General features: G+C 43.4%; 1 non-coding gene across 1 annotated transcript; it reads right to left on the bottom strand.

The window, feature by feature from the left end:
* Nucleotides 1-19,882: 19,882 nt before the first annotated feature.
* Nucleotides 19,883-19,957, bottom strand: Trnas-cga (transfer RNA serine (anticodon CGA)). Its single transcript has one exon. It is a non-coding gene; the product is annotated as a tRNA-Ser (tRNA).
* Nucleotides 19,958-23,630: the final 3,673 nt, after the last annotated feature.

The following is a 23,630-nucleotide window of genomic DNA, read 5'->3' on the forward strand; positions in this document are numbered from 1 at the left end:
CAGGGGACACACCAAATATATCTTCTTCAGAAACGCTTTTCTTGCCATTGTCAGTCTACGTTTTATATCCTCTCTACTCCTGCCATCATCAGTTACTTAGCTGCTCAAATAACAAACGTTAAGTTTCTCATTTCCCAATCGAATTCCCTCAGCATCACATGATTTAATTCTATTTCATTCTATTATCCTAGGTTTACTTTTGTTGATATTCATCTTATATCCTCATTTCAAGATAGCGTCCATTCCGTTCAACTGCTTTTCCAAGTCCTATGCAGTTTGTGATTGAATTAGAATGTCATCGGCAAAGCTCAAAGTTTCTATTTTTTCTCCCTAAACTTCAATTCCTTCTCCAAATTTTTCATTTGTTTCTATTACTGCTTGTTCATTGTACAGATTGAATAACGTCGGGATAGGTTACAGCCCTGTCTCACTTCCTTCTCAACCATTGCGTCCCATTCCACATTATTACTATTACTCGTACGAATGACGCATGGAACATAAAAATAACTAACTGACCACCCATTCCATCCTTTCTTCCATTATGATTTACTCCGACGACTTCTGCCCCATAGTTCATATTTTCACTTAATTCTCACACCTCTGTACTAATGCATTTCAAACACTAGGAGTATCTCCTTTGTCAGACTTGCTACGATCCACATTTTAATTCCATAATAAGCTCTTCTTCTAATTTCAGCTCCCAGATCCATCATTAATTTTAACCAATGTTTAACATCACCCAACTCCACTTGTACACGACAGGTTTCGTCATTGTGCCGTTCTTCTACTATACTCCATTTGCTATCGTTATAGCAACAGTTTTGCGTCAACTTGCATCCTAAATAGCACACTTCTTCCATTTTTCTAATTGTCTCCAATTTTAACGCATCAGAGGTCATTGCACTCTATTTCGCTACAGTTAAACGCTTTCCTCTTTAACCTGAGTTCTTTGTTGGTTTTCTTGTCCCTTCTGTTTAATGGTAGGAATCAGACAAAGCTGAACGACATAACCACAGCGAGTGACCTCATATTCATTAGTTACAGAGTCCATCCACCCTGATTTATGTTTCCTGTGATCGATTCAAGCAATTTAAGGCAATGGACGCGATAGTTCTTTTTAAAGGGCGACAGTCCATTTCCTCCCACCCTTCTGCAGTGTAGCTAGTGATGGAGAGACTTGGTGCAGTACTCAGACGCTGGTCTTGTACTTGGAGGTGGGGGGCGGGGGGGGGGGCGGGGGGGGGGGAGCGACTGGTGCGATACCCGACTGGAATTTTCGGTGGTTTCTTTACATCGCTTCAGATTAGCGCCGGAGTCTGTCCTTAAATACGTACAAAGGTGATCGCGTTCCCCATCCTTCCCCAATTCTGTGTACAGTGGGGGCAGATACTGAATGGATTAATTTGTATAAAGTTTAATTTTTATTTTTTTCACTTGATGCTTGTCAGTGCCTTCTGCCTGACGGTAAGTTGCAGCGTCTCAGTCACGTTGCCAAAAACCGGACAGAACCACCTTGAAACTCACGTGTTGAACCGTCAGCAGCTAAACTCACGTGTTGCTGACGAGGTAACGCTACCGAACTGCGCGTCTTACGATCTGAACGACCGATAGAGGTGGAACCGCGGCGGGCTGCCGGGAGCGGACACGCCGTTCGCTCTCTTCTGCTGGCAGCTTCCAAACCGACCAGACGCCCTCTTCTCCTGCTCTCTTGGGCGGCTGCCAATGCAGTCTCGGCGGCTTCTCCAGGCCTGCCTTTCTCTACGGCATTAAAACTTCATACAGTTGAAACTATGTTTAATTCTTCGTCCTCAACGGGTGCCTGCTGCTTTCCCCTACTGGCCAATCCTGACGCATTAACCTCTGAGATTGTCTTCTCTAACAACGCCATCGCTGATGGGACGTTAAGGCCCTATCTTCCTTCCTTCTTGTCTTTCAACGGTCAAGGTGGCGCAGTCTGTAGCACACTGAATTCGCTTTCAGGTGAACGACTGTTTAAATACCTGTCAGGCCCTCCAGAATTAGGTTGTCAATGGTTTCCAGGGAAATGCCGCGATAGTTCCTTTGAACAGGGAAAGGCCTATTCCCTTCCCCATAATTTCGTAATTCGAGCTTGTGCTCTGTCTCTAACGACGTCATCATCGATGGGACGCTAAACTCGAATCTTCCTTCTTTCTTTTTGATTTCTTTCTATTGCCTCTTTGTCTCTAATGAGCTTGCTTCCTTCTAAGTCTTCTTTGTAATCAGTTGTATCGTCTGAAAAGCGTCTTCTTGTGCTCTCATTCTTTTTCTGGAATTTCCGTTTTTTTTTCCTTTAGTTGGTAGCAGATATAAATTGTGGTGTCACCGCCAGACACCACACTTGCTAGGTGGTAGCTTTAAATCGGCCGCGGTCCATTAGTACATGTCGGACCCGCGTGTCGCCACTGTCAGTATTCGCAGACCGAGCGCCACCACACGGCAGGTCTAGAGAGGCGTACTAGCACTCGCCCCAGTTGTACGACGACTTTGCTAGCGACTACACTGACGAAGCCTTTCTCTCATTTGCCGAGAGACAGTTAGAATTGCCTTCAGCTAAAGTCCATGACTACGACCTAGCAAGGCGCCATTAACCATATCTGGAGAGAGTCTCATTTGTATAGTCACGAGCGATGTACCACAATGATGGAATTAAAAGTTAAGTAAACAGACGCTACGTACTTTTCTTTAGTGCATTAATAATGTATTCTGTTCCAGACTTCACGCCAGTCGGCGTGTGTGTACGCGTGCCTTTCGGTTACCCGTCACTGTGGACTGGCTGTCTTGTCAGTCCACTACATAAATTATAGCTCTAACGTAGACTAAAACGTGTCTTTCTTTGCCTTTTAGATGTTCCATTTGTTTCTATCCTTCGTTCATAATACTGAACATCTGAATCCAATTTTCGTTCTGCATATACCAGAAAAGGTACAGAGATTTTCTCATCTTTTTGTTAGATTACCATGTGCAAAGAAGTATTGCTCCTTTCCGTCTGAAGCAAATCTTAGGTTGGTCCAGTAAATATCGTTCGAAGGAACATCAGATTGATCGTGCAACAATTCTGTCATTTAAATCTGTATTTGATTCGGCAATGTACATGATAAAAGTATGTTAGAAGTACGGTATGCTCCTTTTCTTACAGATTAGGCGGAAGTGCTCGTTATGAGTAAAACTTTCCTTTATGTCTGTGCATACACGCGACTTAGAAGCGGAGGACGGAAACGAGGAGACAGCAGATGAGCTTTCGGGCAGACAAGTGCCAAACAGGACGACCAGTCAGCCTGTAAATCCCCAGTAGAGAAGTCTCAGCATTCTAAACGAGAAAGGTAAAAAAAGTATGTCTACCTTAAAGAAAAAAAAAAGTTCTTCGAAGTAAAGGAAGTATGATATCCTTTACCTTTAGAATGTAATCAAGAAGAAAGTTACTCTGCTAGAGAGCAAATAGGGTGTTGTACATTATTCTACAGTAAAAGTGTAAACGAAGCATGAAAACGTCTACGAGATGTCGCTGATAAATACAGTTCATTAGGGATGATTAAAAATAATTATTTGATATCAAAGAATGCAGGTTTTCAGAATAACTCTTCCGCATATTAATTCACTTGAGGTCCTGCGGGACGTTCTGCATCTTTTACTATTTCTCAAGACCAAAAATTTTAGGGAAACTTTTGAACACATCTCTCCCACAAGAACCCAAACTCTTACAATGGGTTTAAGGGTAGGGTAAACGGAAGTTGTACGAGAGCGAATCAAAAATCAAGTTACAGTAGATCGCCGCGAGAGCACGCTTTGTGTCATGACCGTGGCCAGTGTGTAGCATGCGACAGTGACTACTGACACGTCGATAAGGCAGGTGGTGTGGTAGCCCGTCGTCTTGTGTGTGCAGAGCGGGCTAGGCTCTATGGAACGTCAACTGGATGTTCGCTCCAAACTCGCGGTCCGTGCAACGATTAGATTTCTGCGAGCTAAATGGCTCAATTGTGAGGAGACTCATTGTGAAATCACTACTATATATGGTGAGCTTGCATTCTCTCGCCTAGGTATCGTAGAGTGGCGTAAGAAATTTGACGACGGACAGATCTCGCTGAAGAATATCGCGAAGGCAGGTCCGCAACTTCCAGTGCCGTTGCAAATATTGACCGTGAGGATGTGAGCACGAGAGAGGATCGGCGCATAACAATGCAAGAAATTGCCAGCATTTCGTATATCAGTGTGTTCTAAATTGTTCACCAGTACATTGGATATCGTACATTGTGTCCCAGATGGGTAACACAGCTGTTCACCGATGTTCTCAAGGGGTAACGTTTCCACTTTTGGAACGGTATTCTGTGGAGGCCAACGAGTTTATGCTGCAAGTCATCACAGGGGATGAAACGTGGGGCCACCACTTCACCCCCGAAACGGAGAGAACATCGATGGAATGGGTGCCCACCACATCACCACAATGAGAGAAGGTCAAGATCCAACCTTGAGCTGGGAAGACATCGAGGGTGTTGAGCACGTGGAATTTATGCCGAAGGGCACGACAATCAACTCTGCTTCGTATTTTCAAATGTTGCATCAGATTCATAAGGCAATTAAAGAAAAGCGGTGAGGGGAATTGAACGCCTATATGGTTTAGTTGCACGATAACGCAACACCGCATTCGACTCGCCAAACGTAAGAACTGCTGCAACAATTCAAGTGGAAGGTACATCAACATCCTCAATACAGTCCAGACCAAGGGTCATGCTATTATCATGTGTTCGTCGAGATGATCTCGATGGACGACGATTCCGAAATGATGAGCACGTGAAAGCAACTGTATCTAGGTGGTTACGTAGTGATGGAGGTGATTTCTATGCATACGGAATCGAAAAGTTGGTTATGCGTTCCGAGAAATATTTACAGCCTCTTGGGGACTATGTGGAAAAGCGAATTTACATTGTATGTTGTCATTGCCGTGTTGCCTATGTGTATGCAGTTTAATAAATGGGCATAACTTGGAAGTGTAACTTATTTTTGTTTCGACCTCGTAATGCAGGACTCAGAGGCGCGTAAGGAGGGAAAAAAATGTGGAAGATCCTGTACAGGCGCTGAAGTGCTAGCCTTGTCAGGATGGGCACAGTATTGGAGTTTTGAATTAAAAAAATCGACTGCACTAATCTTTGGTTATATTCTAGGTGCTCTGGACAGAGACACCAAACTGCGGGAGTGTCTGCAAGTCCGGATGATAGTGGAGTAAGAGAACAGGAAAAGGGAGATGTGGCGGCTCACCTCGCGTTTCAGTTAGCTGCTCGCCTAGGGAGTCAGAGGTAGACGGCATAAGCGGTCCCTTCTGGCGGAAGGCGAAAGGCTATGTTGTACTTTGTCCTACAAGACGCGGCTAGAAGCCACCATGTGACTCCTCTCTCCAGACCACTACTCGCTGCCTATAGAGAGGTGCGGCTGCTTTTGTCACCAAAGTATCGGAAGCAGCGGGACAATATGGACGCCACGGTTCGATTAGGCACGTAGGCACTGTAGCGGATCACGCTAGTAGGTTCGTTGAGAGGTAAACGAGATAATTCGGAATGAAGTTTCACATAGAAATTCTAAAATATTGCTAGACTGTCGGAATTCCTGTAGAGAGCTGACTTTGAGTAAAAGGTGTGAAAGCTACGGACGATGAAAAACGGCACAGCAAAATCACAGTAAAGAGTATTTATTCGATGTTTTCTTTACATTATAAGTTAATTACAGCAATTCAGATAGCAAAAAAATAAAATAAGAAACGTAAGATGCTAGGGATACTTTCTGGGTAAAGGGACCTTTGGTCTCCCGTGCCGCGCGTTCCGGTTGTTACACCAATTACCTGTGCTTCTGGTAAAATACCTTAAGACCACTGGAAAATCCTGTAATATGCACTCACTGACACTTAAAACACACAGAGTGGTGCAACAACCCACAGACTGAAAAATACTGTACTGCCGTTGTCGTTGCTTAGCAGGCCGTCGTTGCGTAACTCTGAAAATTCAGCCAAACTCGTACACGAGGTGCACATCGACCAACTCTTCATCAGTGAACCTATCCACATTGGTGCATATCACTGTTAACGTACAACCGACACTCCTGGAATAACATATCTGTGACATAACCGAGCAGTACTGAATCCAGTTTTAAGGGCCAAGAGTAAAGCGGGCTTTACTGTTGTCGACGGCCATTAACGCGAGAAAACGGGACAAATTGGTTTCCAAACAACACACACGGAGCACACCCTGACATGTGCTCTGTTGTGCAGTTATTTCCCATGCAATATACACCCACGAAAAAAAAAAATCGCAACACCAAGACGGAGTTGTGCGACATGAACGAAAGTTGGTAGGCATGTTGCTGCGTCTGAAAGAAGACGTTTATTCAAATATCAAGCCACTCACATTACAGTTGGGCTAATAGCGCCAATAAGAGCATACAATAAGGTTTGCTTTAAATACACGCTGTAACGGTCGTGAGCTGTAGTTACCTTTGAGACTGGACGTGATGATGTTAGTCAAGAATGGCTTTCAGGTGACACAGACGCCATCATTGACTCCTCACTGAGTTTGAACGAGGTCGTGTAATGGGGCTACGAGAAGCTTGATGTTCGTTCTGAGAAATTGCAGAAAGACTTGGCAGAAATTGAACCACTGTACATGACTGCTGGCAGCGGTGGTCTCAGGATTGTACGATCGTAAGAAGACCGGGCTAAGGAAGGCTACGTGGCACTACCGAGAGGGAAGACCATCGTGGCTCTGGCGCCCTACACCGTGCCTTCCACTGACCCCAAACCACCGTCATTTGCGACTTGAGTAGTGTCAAGCGACAGGTCATCGGAGGGGAGGGTGGAGGTGTGTTCTGTGTTCCGGTGAAAGCTGGTTCTGCCTCGATGCCAGTGATGGCTGTGTGTTGGTTAGAAGGAGGCCAGTTGGGGGCGTGCAACCAACCTGTCTGCATGCTAGATGCACTGAAACTATGCCTAGAGTTACGGTCTGGGGTGCGATTTCGTACGACAGTGTGAGCACTACCGTGGCTATTTCAAGCACCCTGACTGTAATTTCAGTCTGGTGATTCGACCTATTGTATTGCCATTCATGAACAGCATTCCAGGGAGTGTTTTACAACAAAATAACGTTCGCCCACATAACGGTGTTGTAGCCCAAAATGCTCCACGGGGCGTCGACATACTGCCTTGGCGCGCTGGATCAACACATCCGTCTCCATTCGAGCAGAACAGAGCGAGGTGGCGCAGTGGTTAGCACACTCACATTCAGAAGAGTAAGTTGGTGATTGAAATATCGTAAATAGATCTCGCCGCAAAAAGGACTTCCACCCCAACTCGCGTATCATGTTATTGACACTCTCACCCCTATTGCACGATATCACGAAACGAGCTGCCCTTTTTTGCACTTTTTCGGTGTTCTCCGTCAATACTACCTGGTAAGGAACACATACCGCGCAGCAGTATTCCAGCAGAGGGCTGTCTCTTTAGTGGGTTTGTCGAATATTCTAAGTGTTCTGCCAACAAAGTACAGTCTTTGTTTCGCCTTCCCCACAATATTATCTGTGTCGTCTTTCCAATTTAAGTTGCTCGTAGTTATAATTCCTAGGTATTTAGTCTAATTGACAGCCCTTAGATTTGTGCGATTTATCGATTTTACTAGACGGTTTATTACAGCGTCATCTGCAAACAATGTAAGGGGGTTGCTCATATTATCACCTAGGTCATTTACGTAAATCAGGAACAGCAAAGGGCCTATGACACAACCTTGAGGAACGGCAGATATCACTTCTGTTCTACTCAATGATTTACTGTCCATCACTACGAACTGTGACCTCTCTGGGGGTAAGAACTCAAATGAAAGGGAATTACTGCGAAAGGCGATGCCGGAGACTATGGGTCCCTTATAACAAAATGCTCAGATAATATCCTTGAACAACTTCGTAATTTTGTTGTTCATGCCGTTCGGGTTCACACTGTAGAGTAGTATCGTCTGTCTCACATTTCAAGGCGTGTCTTACTTAGCTGGGTCTTACATGCGACCAAACATTCTTCTTTCTGTTTCGAGGGCAACAGTACACAGTTTGCAAAGTAACTGATAGACAAAGAAATCAGTCCCTCCTTTTACCCTTAAGTCTCACACCTAAAAATGTCGTCGGTTGTCACGAATTTGTGCAATCTTGCTGGCACTGAAGGAAAATGTATTCTTCTGTTTGTCTACAAATGGACATTTGAGTAACTTGACCAGAGTGTATTTGTCTCAACAACAGATGAGAAAGAGTACTTCCTCATCGTTTCGGGCAGCACCCCGTACGTGTTAGGATTCTGTGTGAAGACGACAATCACATTCAGTATGGCGAAGGAATAGCTCCCGTCTGCCGTACACGGCCGCCACTGCAGTGTGTCCTGTGGTCGGCAGGCCGCTGGCTGGCCGCGCCTGCTAATATCACGTGAGAGGCTATCGCCCAGGGCGGCTTCACTTCCAGTCGGCGCATCAAAGCTGACAACGTCGTCAAGAATTCCATCCCTTGAACTTACTTCACTTGCGAGCTGTGTACTACAATTCTGAATTGATCTACAATCAGGGCATTCACTTGAATCGCAAATATTACGGTTTTCGCAGAATACATTGGTACTGAGGGGCTCTTATTGGTATCCAGTGCCGGCCGCTGTGGCCGTGCGGTTCTACGCGCTTCAGTCCGGAACCGTGCTGCTGCTACGGTCGAAGGTTCGAATCCTGCCTCGGACATGGATGTGTGTGACGTCCTTAGTTTAGTTAACGTTTAAATAGCTCTAAGTCTAGGGGACTGATGACCTCATATGTTAAGTCCCATAGTGCTCAAAGCCATTTGAACCATTTTGAACTGAACAGGATACATGATACATCTGAATTATCCCGTCTTCATGCCCACCTAGACAAGTTAAAGCGATTCTCTTAATAGCTTCCACGGAGCTCTTGATGGAAAGAAATATCATAGGTGTGGAACCTATGTCGATGGAGAATGCGTGGGGCACTTGCCTGACTAACGTCACTTCCTCGTGAGATTGCGCGAGAGCAAATATGCGGATCAGTAGCAAGAACATTAATTTCTCCCTCTTCTGTCGTCATTCGTTTCCTTTTGTTACGTTGTCTAGGTGTTACACTACCACTTTCGCGTAACTGCTTGAAGAGTTTGATAAATAGCTGTCGAGATGGTTGACATGCTTGAACGAACTGCATTCTTCCTATACTCTCCATACACCATGAGCATGTCGCCATTTTCTAAGTTAGGAATCCCACAGTCAACTCAAGACCTACTATTTGGACTGTTTCACACCAACTGACTAGCAAGTCGCAGTACACTGAGGGAACACACGAACACACTGCAAGCAAACATAACAACATCGTAGTTATCAACTACGCAGGCTGAATGGCACAAACAAGTGTCGATGTGGAAACTTTTCAAAATACGATATCTCGTAAACGGCTCTTACTAGAGTCCTGCAGCGAGCACCACTGACATTGTAATTTACCCTATTTTCAGTGCTTTAATATCAACAGCTAATGTTCCATTTAAAAAGATGTACGTCTGCACAAAACATACACTCTCTAAGTATTACTACAATCTTTTTATTGGCCAACAATATGAGCCCCTGACTACCAATCCATTCTGCGCAAACCACACATCAACAGCACTTTCCATTTCCGCAATATCTGCGGCGCAAGTTTTACGTGTTTCACCCCGTACATACAAAAGGCAGTGTCCTGACTGACTGCCTCATCACCGCCGACCCTAAAGCGCTAAGGATACAAACCTGAAACCTGGAGTGGAGTGAAACAGGTGATGAAAAGTTTTTTGAAAATATGTAGCTATTGAGGCAATTTTGAAGCTAGAACTACGAAAATTTTTATTTGGTTTCTCAGTCAGAAATACAGAGACATGTGTCACAGCATTTTGCGGAAATTCAACTGCCGAAGGGAGTGAAATAGGGGAAGAAACGTTTTATGTATTTCATTTTGAAGCAACTTTCGAAGCTAAATCTATAAAACAAATTATTTGGCATATAAGTTAGAAGTAAAAATACATGTGTTTCACTGTTTTTGGAAACTAAACTCCACAGAGTTTGAAATAGGGGATGAACGTTTTTAAGGAAGCATTTCATTACGAAAGCATTTTTAAAACTAAATCTACGAAAATTGGTATTTCACTTCTCTGTAAGATATAAATAAATATCTGCTGTGAGACAGAAGTTTCTATGGAAGCGCTTTGACTGCAGCTAGAAGAATCGCTTTTTGGTAAATGTTCGTTTGGAATACGCTTTCTTCTACTTCTCAGTTTGGATGAGAATTTTAGAAGTTGTTGTAGTCAGTGAATGACATAAAATTCGGTTAAAGAAAAACGAAACTATCTGTGTGGACCACACAATCGATACGAGTGTAGCATCGGGCGCGAAGCGTCCTGAATAAAACTGTAAAACGAGCGTGGTAAGGCAGCATCTCACTTTAAGCTGCGCGAAAACAATGAATGCCGAGGCGATAAAAATTTTGAGGTACATGTTCCTTTAATGCGGTAATTCCGCACGTATTTCTTACTCCCGCGACGTAGATTTGAGTTTTGTTGTGTTAATAAATCCGCAAGCATATAGCAACAAGAAATAACTCGTTAGTTAAGATATTGTTTGGTTTGCGACATCGCAGTTATTAAGCGCTTTACGTAAATACTGGAGCGAGTGTCGAGAGCAAGGGGTGGAGCTGGAAGGTTCGTCACTGGAGCATTTTCTACGCACTGTTGGCTACCACATCACGTAAAATATAAATACCTAGCTGTGACCGGAGACAAGCGGTTCGTGGTCGCTACTACCTACTTGTCATTGGGCAGCGAAAATTCAAAACATACTTCATATCGATATTAGTGAAAAGTAAGATGAATTTGCACAGCATACAAACCATACTTACAGGTGTATGAAACTCTAGAATTTATTTAATGTGTGAAAAAATGTTACATTTTAAAATTCATATTTAGAAAAAACTCAAATTTTAGAGTTAACTATCTCTATTTTTACCACAGTTTTTAATAGATATGGAAAGTTATGGAGTTTCATACACCTCTAAGTATGGTTTGAATGCTGTGCAAAATTCATCGAAGAATCTCTCTTACTTATGAAGAAAAGTGTACCTACAGTAACAAATACAGCCAACAGTAAGTGAAAAAAATGATGAAATTTCACATGTAAAACAATTATTTTGTTATAGTTTTGAACTTCCACTGCTATGAGTGTCATGCAGACAAAGTTTTATGAATTTATTTGTAAAAGTATAGACAGTGGAAATTAAAATGTCCTGATGTGACTCTCCTGCTCCATGTCGGCCCATTTGACGTTCTAACCCGCCCCTCCCCCTTTTCAGATTGGGGCGTTGCCATGGGGACTCGACTGGTGGCCTATCTGTTTATGGATGAATTTGAGGAGAAGGCGCTGGACTGTGCTAATTTTAAGTCTGATGTTGTTTGGAGCTACTTAGATGACACATTTGTGGTGTAGCCCACGGCGAGGAGAAACTTCATAAGTTATACGACCACCCTAAGTCCATCCATGATAAAGTCAGATTCACCATCGAGATTGTAAAGGACGGTTGCTTTCCTTTGCTGGAAGTTTTAGCTCGTCGCAAAACCGGCGGCAAAACAGCAAGCAGACGTGCACTGAACTCTATTTGCAAGCAGACAGTGTTACCATCCAAAGCAGACAAGTGGCATCCTCAAAGTACTTGCCCATAGGGCACATACTATGTTGGATGACGACCATTTCCGTGCAGAATCTGAAACCGCAGAAAAGTATTTGAAAACAGTGGCTATCCGCCGCGCAAAACACGCAAGACTGTACAAAGCAAAGGTGTGATCCCTGTGTCAAGGGACTAATGAAACAAGTTTCCAGTTCACGGTCTTACTAAGGCCTTTCTTGTAAACTAAGTCCTATCGATTATAAGCATGAAATGAAAATGTTCACTACTTCGAGCTTATGTCCCACTGATGTTAAACAGATGGACACCATAGCGGGCCCCCTGACGAGTTTTCATCCCACTTAACATAAGGCCATATTGTAGACATGAGACACCTACTTTGCAAAGATGCTGCACGTACCCACGTGGAAGATATCATCTGGCACAGTGGGTGTCAACGATCGTTCGTTAGCAATTTTTGTGGTTGGCTAAAAATAAGATACGTGACTTGCATTCGAAAGATCAGCAATTCAGATCTCCATTGGACATCATGAGCAAGGTTTTATCTGGTTTCCCTACATCGCTTAAGGAAAATGGTTCCCTGGCATGGTTCCTCTGAAAGGGAAGTGGTCAAGTTTTTCTCCAATCCTACTGCAATTCGAATATCTGTTTAGCCTCTAGTAACGTCATCGGCGACGAAGTATTAAACTCTAATCTTCCATGCCAACGGCCTTGCCGCAGTAGTAACATCGGTTCTCGTCAGATCACCGAAGGTAAGCGCTGTGGACTTGGGATGGGTCACTGTCTGGGAGAGCTCAGTCGTTGTGTGGCCAATTAAGGAGCTGCTTGATTAAGAAGAAGCCGCTCTGGTCACAAAACTGATAATGGCCAGGAGAGCGATGTGCTGACCACATTCCCCTGCGTATCCGTATTCAGTGACGCCTGGTCGGCCCTTACCGTTCGGCCTTACCAGGTCTGTTCAGATGGACTTTTAGGAGAATTTTCCATTCATTAAAGCAAAAGAATTGGATAACATTTTGTGGATCTAATGTTCGACACGCACAGACCATTGCTTTCTTGAGAGAATCGTTCATTACAGCAGTGAAGCAGTTTGCTAAAACTGTGAAAACTATAACACATCACTGTTTGTCACGGAAATTTGTCTGTGAGACAGTTCTCATGGTGTAAGCACCAGATAAACGACTCCTGAGTGAATATGGCTTTTTCGGTAGTCTGCAACCTGTCGAATACATGGTAGATCGATAAACTCACATACATAGATCGTAGTCTTTTTCGAGGCATTTGTTTTAAACTGGATATTCTACAAAAATAGCATCTATCACGTTTCTGAGCTCCAGTCGTATCGACTTGCAAGGACTATGTTTCCGCAAGAAAACTTATCTGTGTATTAAGTCTTGGTTATGAGTTAATATGCATACGCTGTTGTTATGCTTCAGGGTGAGCCATATGTCAATGAAATTAGATTGACTTATGTTCAGGAGAAACAGAACACCTTGAACGACTGGAGACAGAACGTTCATATTCATGAGACACGTACATTAGCATCTTCTGCAGAAATGATTAGCATTTCAGTCATCTCGGTTCATCATGTGTCCTGTTGCCTAGTAGGCATAGGGTCCACCATGGACCATGATAACTTGTTCGATGGGTGATGGCATTGACAAGTATAAGGAGCAAATGGCGTCCAGGGGTATAGCCCTCAAAATTGCATTCATCTGTTTCCAAAGTTCATCTGTGGTTCTAACATTCTGCGTGGTGTCTGTTTGTTCTAAGTTGTGTCTCCCTACCACTTTCGCGCAACGGCACTCTGAGCGTGTTTTTTTAGGGAATTGACTAATTTGAACCTGGGACCTGTTGCTTAATACTAACTAAATTTAGTGGAAGGGGTTCAAGGCTTTCCTATTTTTAGTTAGTTGCTAAAATAACGTCGAAAAAGCAGTTAAGTTTACCATTGGAAATTTTATTCTACTCACAAAACATTGTTTATAAATTGCACTATTGATAAAAGGAAATATTTTAATACAGGATGATAAAAACCAACTGCATTCAACAAAAATGTGAACGAATATTCCCTGAATGGGTTTCCAAGTCCTACAATGGATCGGAGGATGACCTATGCCATATCACATCTATAATCTAGGTTTAAATTAAGTTTCATATAGGAGAAAACTATCAAAAATGGTCTACAGTGACCCTCAATTATCTTTAATTACTTATTTAACTTGTCGTAAATTACAGTGACTGATGTGGCTTCTCAGTAATTATATAACAGAAAAATCATCGCGTTTCAGATTTTAACTTCAAGTAGCAAATGTGAACACCATGAGATTTAATTGACCATCGACACTAGTATTACGTAAAAAGGGGATGTAACACATTTGACTTCTGCAGTTCTGAGTGAAGCCTTATTCGCTCTTATGCGGCATCGCGTGCGTTCATTACCTTGTCGGTGGTTAGTCAGCATCAGGGAGCGGCAGGCGGCGCAGCTCCACACACCTCGCCATCTCGGTAGCAACTCCCTCTAACTTCTCTTTACTACCATTTACCTAAGTTGGTTTAATAAAAAGGTATCTGGCTGTGTTTTCGACTACCAGTCAGGGTCTCAATGTTAACCTTAAGCTCAAACCACAAACATTCTGTCTATCCAATGAGAAGTGTTATACTTTTCGTGGTGGGGCAATGTTTTTACTGTTTGCAACGTAACAGAGACGTGTATAGTCTCACGCTAAAACTTGCAGCTGGTGTGGCCCTTTTAGTGTTATCGTAAGATCTATACTGTTCTTCTGGAGGGCTCTATCTTTTAACATGGGCTGGGAGCTGCTCTTGGCGATGTGGGTGTCCGTCCCTTATCGTAGGGCCTTCTAGCTTACACGGCTCTGCTCTCGGCTTCTGTTCTCGTTTCTCCCCTCGGAACTGCGTCTGTCTCACGGTGGGAAGGTATGACATGCATTTAGGCGTTCTGGTGTTAGTCTGTGGTATTCCATTTGCTCACTCGTTGATCATATTACTTTGGTTAATTTAATGTCAGGATTTATTCGGAGCTATGTGACATACTGCCGGATTTGGTATCGTGTCAGGGTTTTCATGGAAGGTGTTGGATTTGCCTGACACCTTACATGGTGGTTGACAATGGGTCACAGCACTGGACACATCGTTTCACCATATGCCACACACTTTCGACTAACGACCAGTCGGGTAATCTGGCAGGCTAGGGCCAAAGACAGTCATCCCCGTGACACAAAGAACGCATGTGTTCATGCAGAAGCACGTAGTCGTGCATTATATTGCTGAAAAAAGGCGCCTGACATGTTTTGCAGGGAGGGTATGCCTGCAGGATATCATACACGTAGCTCAAACTGGTCACATGCCCTGGACACACACTATCTACGATTTGTGGTTTTACCAAGTAGCACCCAGCACCAAAAGGCCTTGAGTTGGCGCTATATGTCTTGTGCGAATGCAGCGACTGTGATGTCTGCAGCGAACCAGAAAGCCGCCATCCTTTTCCAACAAACAGAACGTGGATTCTCACGAAAACACTTTGTGATGCCCTTCATGTTCCCACTGCCATCTAGCATGTTTCTGCACATTCGTCAAAGGTAGGCGTCGAAGTGGACGACGCACACATCAGCCATGCCGTAATAAACGGCGACAGACTGTCACCTCTGGTAGTGCACGATGTGTCACACTGTTCCACCATTGCGCCAGAGTCGAGGAGGACGCACATCTGTGGTGCAGTGCCATTCGGATGAGGTGCCGATCTTCTCGGGAGGTGGTCTGGGTGATGCGACCTGACCCATCTCGTCGTGTTCTACGGCGTTCCGTGTACCATTCTGCACACACCCGTGGCACTTCCGAAACCCTTCGTTCCACACGAGCAGCAATTTCGCGGATGGATGTATCACATTCTCTCATGCTAATAATGCGTCCTCTTTCAAGCTCATTCATTTGACAGTACGGTTCGCGCATCCTGCACGTCTGCTCAAGTCACACAAATCCATTACCTTCGCCGCGTTTTACCGGTAGGTGATGTTGCGCCGCGATATCGATGATTACTTTGAACTCACGGGCTGACATGGTTCAAATGCTAGTCATTTCTTCAGAACATGCTGATTTACATGTCCTATGAATATGAACGTCCACTCTGCAGTCATTCAAGCTTTTCTGTTTTTTTTTTTTTTCTGAACACGAGTGTATAAAGAAAATGTAACTTCTCTTCCTCTAAAGTTTCAATCTCGCTTCCTGGTAATTCACCTCTCGATGTCAGATTTTCTATTCTCTGTTGTTGGCTTTATTATCTTTAGTTCATTTTACTAGTAAATATTGCTTTCTGATCTAATTTTCTCTACACCTGTTCGTATTTTATTACCTGGCAGCAATGAGTTTCAGAAAAGCATTTCATCCTTCGTCTGTCAATGTCGTCTTATTATATTCCCATTTTTCATGTTCTAGCATTATGAATTCCCTTCAATAACCGAATCACACTGCTGTTGTACCCTGCGCAGGAATGTAATGAAGATGTACTTTGATGATAGGAAATGTTATGAGTTAATATCAGTATCCCTAAACACTCTGTAGTGACAGATATAGCTTTCTACAGTCGCAATTGTTCAGAGACGTTTGATATTCCTGTATTACCTATTGTTGTGTATTTTGAATTTCAAATAGCGCAGAATTCCTTCCGGTGGTTTCCTTTTTTAGTTTTAAGTAAGAGTGATCTCGTACGAAGAGATTGAGCGAAGTGGCGCAGTGGTTAGCACTTTAGACTCGCATTCGGGTGGATGACGGTTCATATCCGCGTCCGCCCATCCCCATTTAGACTTTCCGTGATTTCCCTTAATCGCTTCGGGCAAATCACGGAATGGTTCCTTTCAAAAGGATACTGTCGATTTCCCTCCCCATCCTTCCATAAGCCGAGCTTGTGCTCCGTCTGTAATGGCGTCGTTGTCGACAGGACGTTAAACACTAACCTCGCCCTCTTCCTCCTGCTCGTATTAACAGCAAGGCACTGCTTGAAAGTCCGTTTCTCTCTAGTAAGAACAAGTAGAACTTTTTGCGAAGTCTGTTTCCCCAAATGAGATTGTAAGAGCCATGGACAAAAGCAGCCGTCGTAAGTAAATGTAATGAATAGTGAGAGTAGGCCAGATGACACATAGACCTCTCACAGCAATGAAAACAACAAAGGAATTCAAGAGTCATAACTTCCGAGTCATAACGTATGGTACTTGTGTAGGAGAAATAGGAAGTATGTGCATCTGTAGGTCCCTTTCGTACAGGTCGCTGTTGCACTGCGACATAGACACAAATTTGAATACAGCGAACAGATAGGTCAATGTCCGAACGGACAGTTCCTAAATTTGAGAGATAAAAAGGGCAAGATGGAGATTTGGGAGATTTGCTCCTTTTTCACACAGTTCAGTACACCTTCTTCCTGTTTTCATACTTGATCCGTGTTCAGCTTTTGACGGGCTATACATTGGACTACCGTACCACTAAAGCCGAGGGAAGCGCGATGGGAAGTTTTCCTTGTTAGAGTGGTTGTGACAACATGGCTGCTTAACAGACAACGGTACTATTAGCGCAAACTAAGTTGTTCTGGCAGCAACACCCGAGAATCTGCAGCGTCGAGTACAACTGTGTTTACAAGTCGAGGGCGGTCACTTTCATCGCCTTTTTTGATTCAACACCATATAGAGCAACGCTCTCAACTGTAGTTTCGTATATCGTCCTTTTCAAATTTTTTGCGTACATTTATTCCAATTAAGGGAGTGTAACTGCTTAATGCCATGGAAGACATAAACCTGTTATCCTTGAGATAGTTGTTCGAACTGGAGGTCGAGCAGCGAAAATCATTGAAGGCTGTATTTTGTACTGTGCTGGTGGTTTAATTGTGGATGGACTGTACCTTGACTTTCTTTAAATTGTGCAGTATGCTAACAAGGTTCAGGTTTTGTGTAGCGTAACCGTGCCAGATACCTGTTGTAAGCAGGTGCTTCAACAGGTAGATGAATCACTCGACAGAGTGCACAGATTAAGCAAGGATATTGGCGAGTCTGGGAAAGAGGTGTGCTCTTACTTACGGAACCAAGGGCTAGTAAGAACGCCAGCCGTGAATAGAGTGCCACATTGTCCAGAATGTTTACGAAATTACTTAACCTGCTAACAGGTTTGTTGTGGTGTGAGGGATTGTTTTCTGTGAAATCTGTTGAGGAGGTTGAACAGGTGCTTTATATTCTTCTAGAGTTGCAAGATCATGGCAGACTGCTAGGTTTGACTGACTAGCAGTATTATCGGATTTTAATTCCGATGAGAACAATCGATGACGGAGCCATTGCGTGATAAGTACCTTCCTGGAATTTAGGCGGTCGGATGGTATAAACTGCCTGTCTGCGGGGATGTGCGCCCACTGATCAAGGGGAGTTATTTTCCTGCTCATCGGAACGATGAGTTGTTTGAAGACCATGTGAAGAGAGTAGAGGACTTAACGGACTGCACGTCAGTGCTATGAATATTTTTGTAACATTCCTAGCGGGGGCGTTTCCATTCAGAATAAACATTTAACCATCGTGTGCGTCAGTAGAGGTGGCCTGCATTGAGTACGGCCGGCCGGAGTGGCCGAGCGGTTCTAGTCGCTACAGTCTGGAACCGCGCGACTGCTACGGTCACAAGTTCGAATCCTGCCTCGGGCATGGATATGTGTGATGTCCTTAGGTTAGTTAGGTTTCAGTAGTTCTGAGTTCTAGGGGACTTACGACCACAGCAGTTGAGTCCCATATTGCTCAGAGCCATTTGAACCATTGAGTACGTTAACAGATTTTAATGGTTTGGCATCAAAGCACAGTACCAACAGAGTACGAGAGTGGATGACTGGTTCACAATTTGCGCCACACATACGATGCAAACAACATACGAACAAAAACTATGATTGCTACACCTTTAACAAGCTCGCTACATCTGTAGCAATAGATCATAGCGACGTGATGGAAAAGAGAGTTGTGATACGTTACAGAAAGGTCTCGGAGGGAACAAAGGAATAAAAGGTAATTGTCTTCTTTGTCCTTTTGCAACCCGTCTCCGTAGTCGACTAAACGAAGAGAAATGGGAGAAGCTTTAAGAGCTGCCTTCCCCTACGGAACAAGGGAAGGGACCCCAGGGGACGCCGCCGGCCACGAATAGCGCTGGCTCTTTAAGGGGCTCTTAGCCCTTCGCTGTCAGCCGAACGCACGCGCGATGCGTCTCTGTAGGTTTAGACGCTCCGCCATTCCAGGCGTAAGCGGTTTGCCTCTTTGTGCACCCACACAAGGCATATATCCTCCGTAATCGGTTTCTACTAGTGCGGAAGATACGAGTCTTTATATTCTGGATCCAACCTTACGAGGTACTTATATCAATTTAGTTCCAACGGAAAACTTTAAAGAATGTTGTTTGAAAATCATATCAACATGCACTGCATCACAATGTTTATACTGGCTTTGTTCGTTACTAAATGACACAAGACACGATACTGAAGTTTACACTAAAAAAATTAAAGCCAATAGTACACTTACAAATACAATTCTAGTACATTCTGCTAAAAAAATTTAAGTAAAACTACCTGCACCAAATTCAATATTAAATACTGAAGCTAATACACACTCCGCGCCCAGCAAAATCAAAGGGAATTCGGTTAGTTTCACCCAAGCATGAAGAAAAACAAACCAAAGCCAAAGGAAAAGAAGTAATAATAAATCAAGAATAAAGTTGGTAACTCATAAAGTGTTATTATAATCTGCCTAATGTAAGTGTATTTCTCCTTTAGCTGGAATAATTAGTTGTTATGACAATCGCAAAAATATCAGGTGGTTATAATTAAAAATGCAACTACTGACAGAGGTCCAGAGTGGGCTGCAGTTATAGTATGGCAGCTAAACTTGGTAGTCTCCAGTGCTCATACTTAACAGATTATTTTAAGCAATGTTTAAAATTTCCGCATTACGTCTTTTCACTTGTTAAGCGTTTCCACTTGTTTAACCTTTTCTGCCCACGTCCCATTTCTAATCCATTACATATGGAAACATTTATATACATATGTCTTATATTCACAACGCCAGATTTACTCCTGGTGACCAAAATTTGAACTAATTTTCTTTTGAAACTTCCTCGCAGATTAAAACTGTGTGCCCGACCGAGACTCGAACTCGGGACCTTTGCCTTTCGCGGGCAAGCGCTCTACCAACTGAGCTACCGAAGCACGACTCACGCCCGGTCTCACAGCTTTACTTCTGCCAGTATCTCGTCTCCTACCTTCCAAACTTTACAGAAGCTCTCCTGCGAACCTTGCAGAACTAGCACTCCTGAAAGAAAGGATATTGCGGAGACATGGCTTAGCCACAGCCTGGGGGATGTTTCCAGAATGAGATTTTCACTCTGCAGCGGAGTGTGCGCTGATATGAAACTTCCTGGCAGATTAAAACTGTGTGCCCGACCGAGACTCAAACTCGGGACCTTTGCCTTTCGCGGGCAAGCGCTCTACCAGACGAGATACTGGTAGAAGTAAAGCTGTGAGACGGGGCGTGAGTCGTGCTTCGGTAGCTCAGATGGTAGAGCGCTTGCCCGCGAAAGGCAAAGGTCCCGAGTTCGAGTCTCGGTCAGGCACACAGTTTTAATCTGCCAGGAAGTTTCATATCAGCGCACACTCCGCTGCAGAGTGAAAATCTCATTCTAATTTTCTTTTCTTGCGTAAATCGATACTGCATTAACGTACAAGGATATCGACCAAGTGTCACTGCCATACGATAATTACAGCCTACAGTGGACTTCCGTGAGGAGCTGCACTTTCATTGTACCCACCCAGTATATAGAAACCAGAAAGCAAGTGTCACTACGTCTAGTCGACGTGTCACAATGTGAGAGTTATGTCTCTAATATGTAAAGAAGTAAGTTGGTCGAAGAGCTGGAAGTTAACCGACTTTTGCATAGGGCAAAGCCTGCCATTAATTCACGCGTCGGATAAAATCAACTATACCGTTTAATAACAACTGCTGGTTTCCACTTAATAGAAGACGTGGAGGTCTCAAATAATTATGCTGAGCAATTTAACTCCGAAACAATCGCAGAAGTAGAAACTGTAATACAAAGTAATTGGCTACAATCATAAACCGTTACTTCCCTTAAATTGGCCACAGCTGAGCGTTAATATAAATATTCTCTGAGATATTATTACTTACCGATGTTCGCAACATGGACAGACAACACAAAACATTTCAGATAAAATACTTACTTTCACTTTACTTTTACTATCACAGATATCACACCGTTGATATTCATTCGATGGCCTGCAGAGCATTCTATTTGTAGAAAACAAATCTTGCACTTTCTGGCAAAATTGTACTGCCTATGCGGTTTTTGGCCTCTTACACTTCACACGAAACAGGAAATACCTTATTTTTCAATACAGTCCCACTTCCTCGAGTTAATATTGCCCCCAGGAGTTTCTCATTGTTGGTTGAGTGATTTCCGTGTCCTAAGTGCACTTTGTTAGACATCTTCAGGAGTTACCCCGCCATCTCAAAATCCTGCAGATCCTCTGTCGCTTCACAGTTCGATTCGGAGAGTTACATGTGAAATTGAGGAAGTAATTGCTGTCGTTATGTGTAAGAATCTCTTGAAATCTCAGCCTTGAAGGATGAATTTCATGCCCAAGCAATGGACGACATGACTCCTGCACCAGCTTTTCTGTTTGTGGCGCTACAGTTCTTCTGATATCGGAAGGATGCTGTGAACGTGAGCTGGAGTATTTCATTGGCAGGAGTTGAATCGTGTTGCTAGACAGGGTGAGAAGTAAAGAACTGCTTAAGAACTACGCCTGCGTTATCAAGCGTCGCATCAGCAGAACGAGCATAGATGCAGCATAGTCAGCGGCTGTGCTCCACTCATGTGCTAAAGCGTTAGTTTCCTAGTGTTGATGTTCCTTGTGCAATCCTTCAGCTCAGAGTAAGGCCTGTGGCGCCTTTAGCATTTCTACAACTTTTGTTGAGATATTGATTTAGAAGTCAAAATCTCTAATGGAAGCTTGTAAACGCTCCATTTCGTATCGGCATATAAGCACTTCCGTATTATATACACTGAGGTGATAAAACTCATGGGATAGCGATATGGAATACATATAAATCTTTAACGTGACCAACGTCGAAGCCCTTTGGGCTGTGCCTGTTTCTGCTCCATGACAAGGTCCCAGTCACACACGCTGCTTCTTTGGGCTATCGCATTTTCTCTCATTCCCAGTATTTTTCTGACATGGCATGGCACCCAGGGATTTCTTCCTTCTTCCTCAGATGAAGAAACTATTGCATGGCAGAAATTTCTACAATGATTACCTGGTAACTTTCGAGGTGGAACATTTCCTCAACAGGCAAAATGCAGACTTCTACAACCGAGGTCTCCACCATGTCATCAATCTTTCGGACACCACCATCAAGCTTCATGGTTGCAGTTTGACGTTATGAGGTGCTTTTAAAATGTTATGACTATGCAAATTCAGGGGACTGCAATTACGCAACTTCAAAGTTACGAACTCAGGTGGAATTGCAATCACATATCGCGAAATTTATACGCGTTACAACACAAATTGCAACTATTTCGGATAATTCTCACTTATTGTTCAGTCTCAGGTACACGTTTTTAATTAGATTACATATTTTAATCACTCACCATCATATTGAGATCTAAGTAGTACCGTCAGCAGCACGTCTTGTCTACTCAGAACCAAGTATCAGAGCACACTAAAATGTGGTTCTCAGTAGACAAGACGGGTTGCTGACGCATGGTTCTCAGTAGACAAGACGGGTTGCTGAAGCAGCGTTCTGAGTGGAGAAGATAGTATGCTGACGCAACTAATTAAATCTGAAGTTCATCCTGAATGATCGAAAGATGCAATCTAATTAAAAATATGAAACTAAACCTGAACAATAAATGAGAATTACCTTATATTTACTCGCTCACAAGAGACGAATATGTCCGATATAGCGACAAATTATAGGCATGTAAAGTTTATATTGTCAAGCAGTTCAAATCGAATGCAATAAGTACAATATGTATACAATTCTAACAATTATCAGTGTAGCTGACGTTGTTTTAGTGTGGCTAGACAATGCTAATCGTCTGTCTAGAATGAATAGGTCCTTCCTTTGTTCTCCACTCATTTAGATTACTTAAAGCAATTTCGTCAATTTTAATCGGTAGATGGTCAAAAGGATCTGGATTATTGTTTCGTAAAAATAATAAATGGTTCAAATGGCATTGAGCACTATGGGACTTAACATCCGAGGTCATCAGTCCCCTAGAACTTATGACTACTTAAACCTAACTAACCTAAGGACATCACACACATCCATGTCCGAGGCAGGATTAGGACCTGCGACCATAGCGGTCGCGCGGTTCCAGACTGAAGCGCCTAGAACCGCTCGGCACTACGACCGGCGTAAAAATAATAATTCACACGGTCAGGCAATGTGTACATTGCTGGCGATTCTACTCTAAGTAATGGCCTAAGTCTCAATGCTTTCTAAGATGTTTTCCTACGTTCTTTATTTACAAGAGCAACATAGTTCCGCTATTATATTGCCACACTAAAGAAACTGAATACTTTCGCAACCCAAATTTCTGCAGAGCTCCTGATTTAAACGCACAGATTTTCATGCAAATATTCCTACAAAATTACAGTGTTAGTTGGCTGGTTATATTACACGGTACGCATCAGCCTCTCTACATCTACACCTAAATATACACTCCACAAGCGACCGTATAGTGTACGGCGAAGAGTACCTTGTACCACTACTAATCGTTTTCTGTCCACTTGCTAATAGAGGGAGGGAAAAACGACTATCTATATGCCTCCGTATAAGCCCTAGTTTCTTTTACTTTATC

Source organism: Schistocerca cancellata, chromosome 2 (assembly GCF_023864275.1).
Source record: "Schistocerca cancellata isolate TAMUIC-IGC-003103 chromosome 2, iqSchCanc2.1, whole genome shotgun sequence".
NCBI classification, from domain to species: domain Eukaryota; kingdom Metazoa; phylum Arthropoda; class Insecta; order Orthoptera; family Acrididae; genus Schistocerca; species Schistocerca cancellata.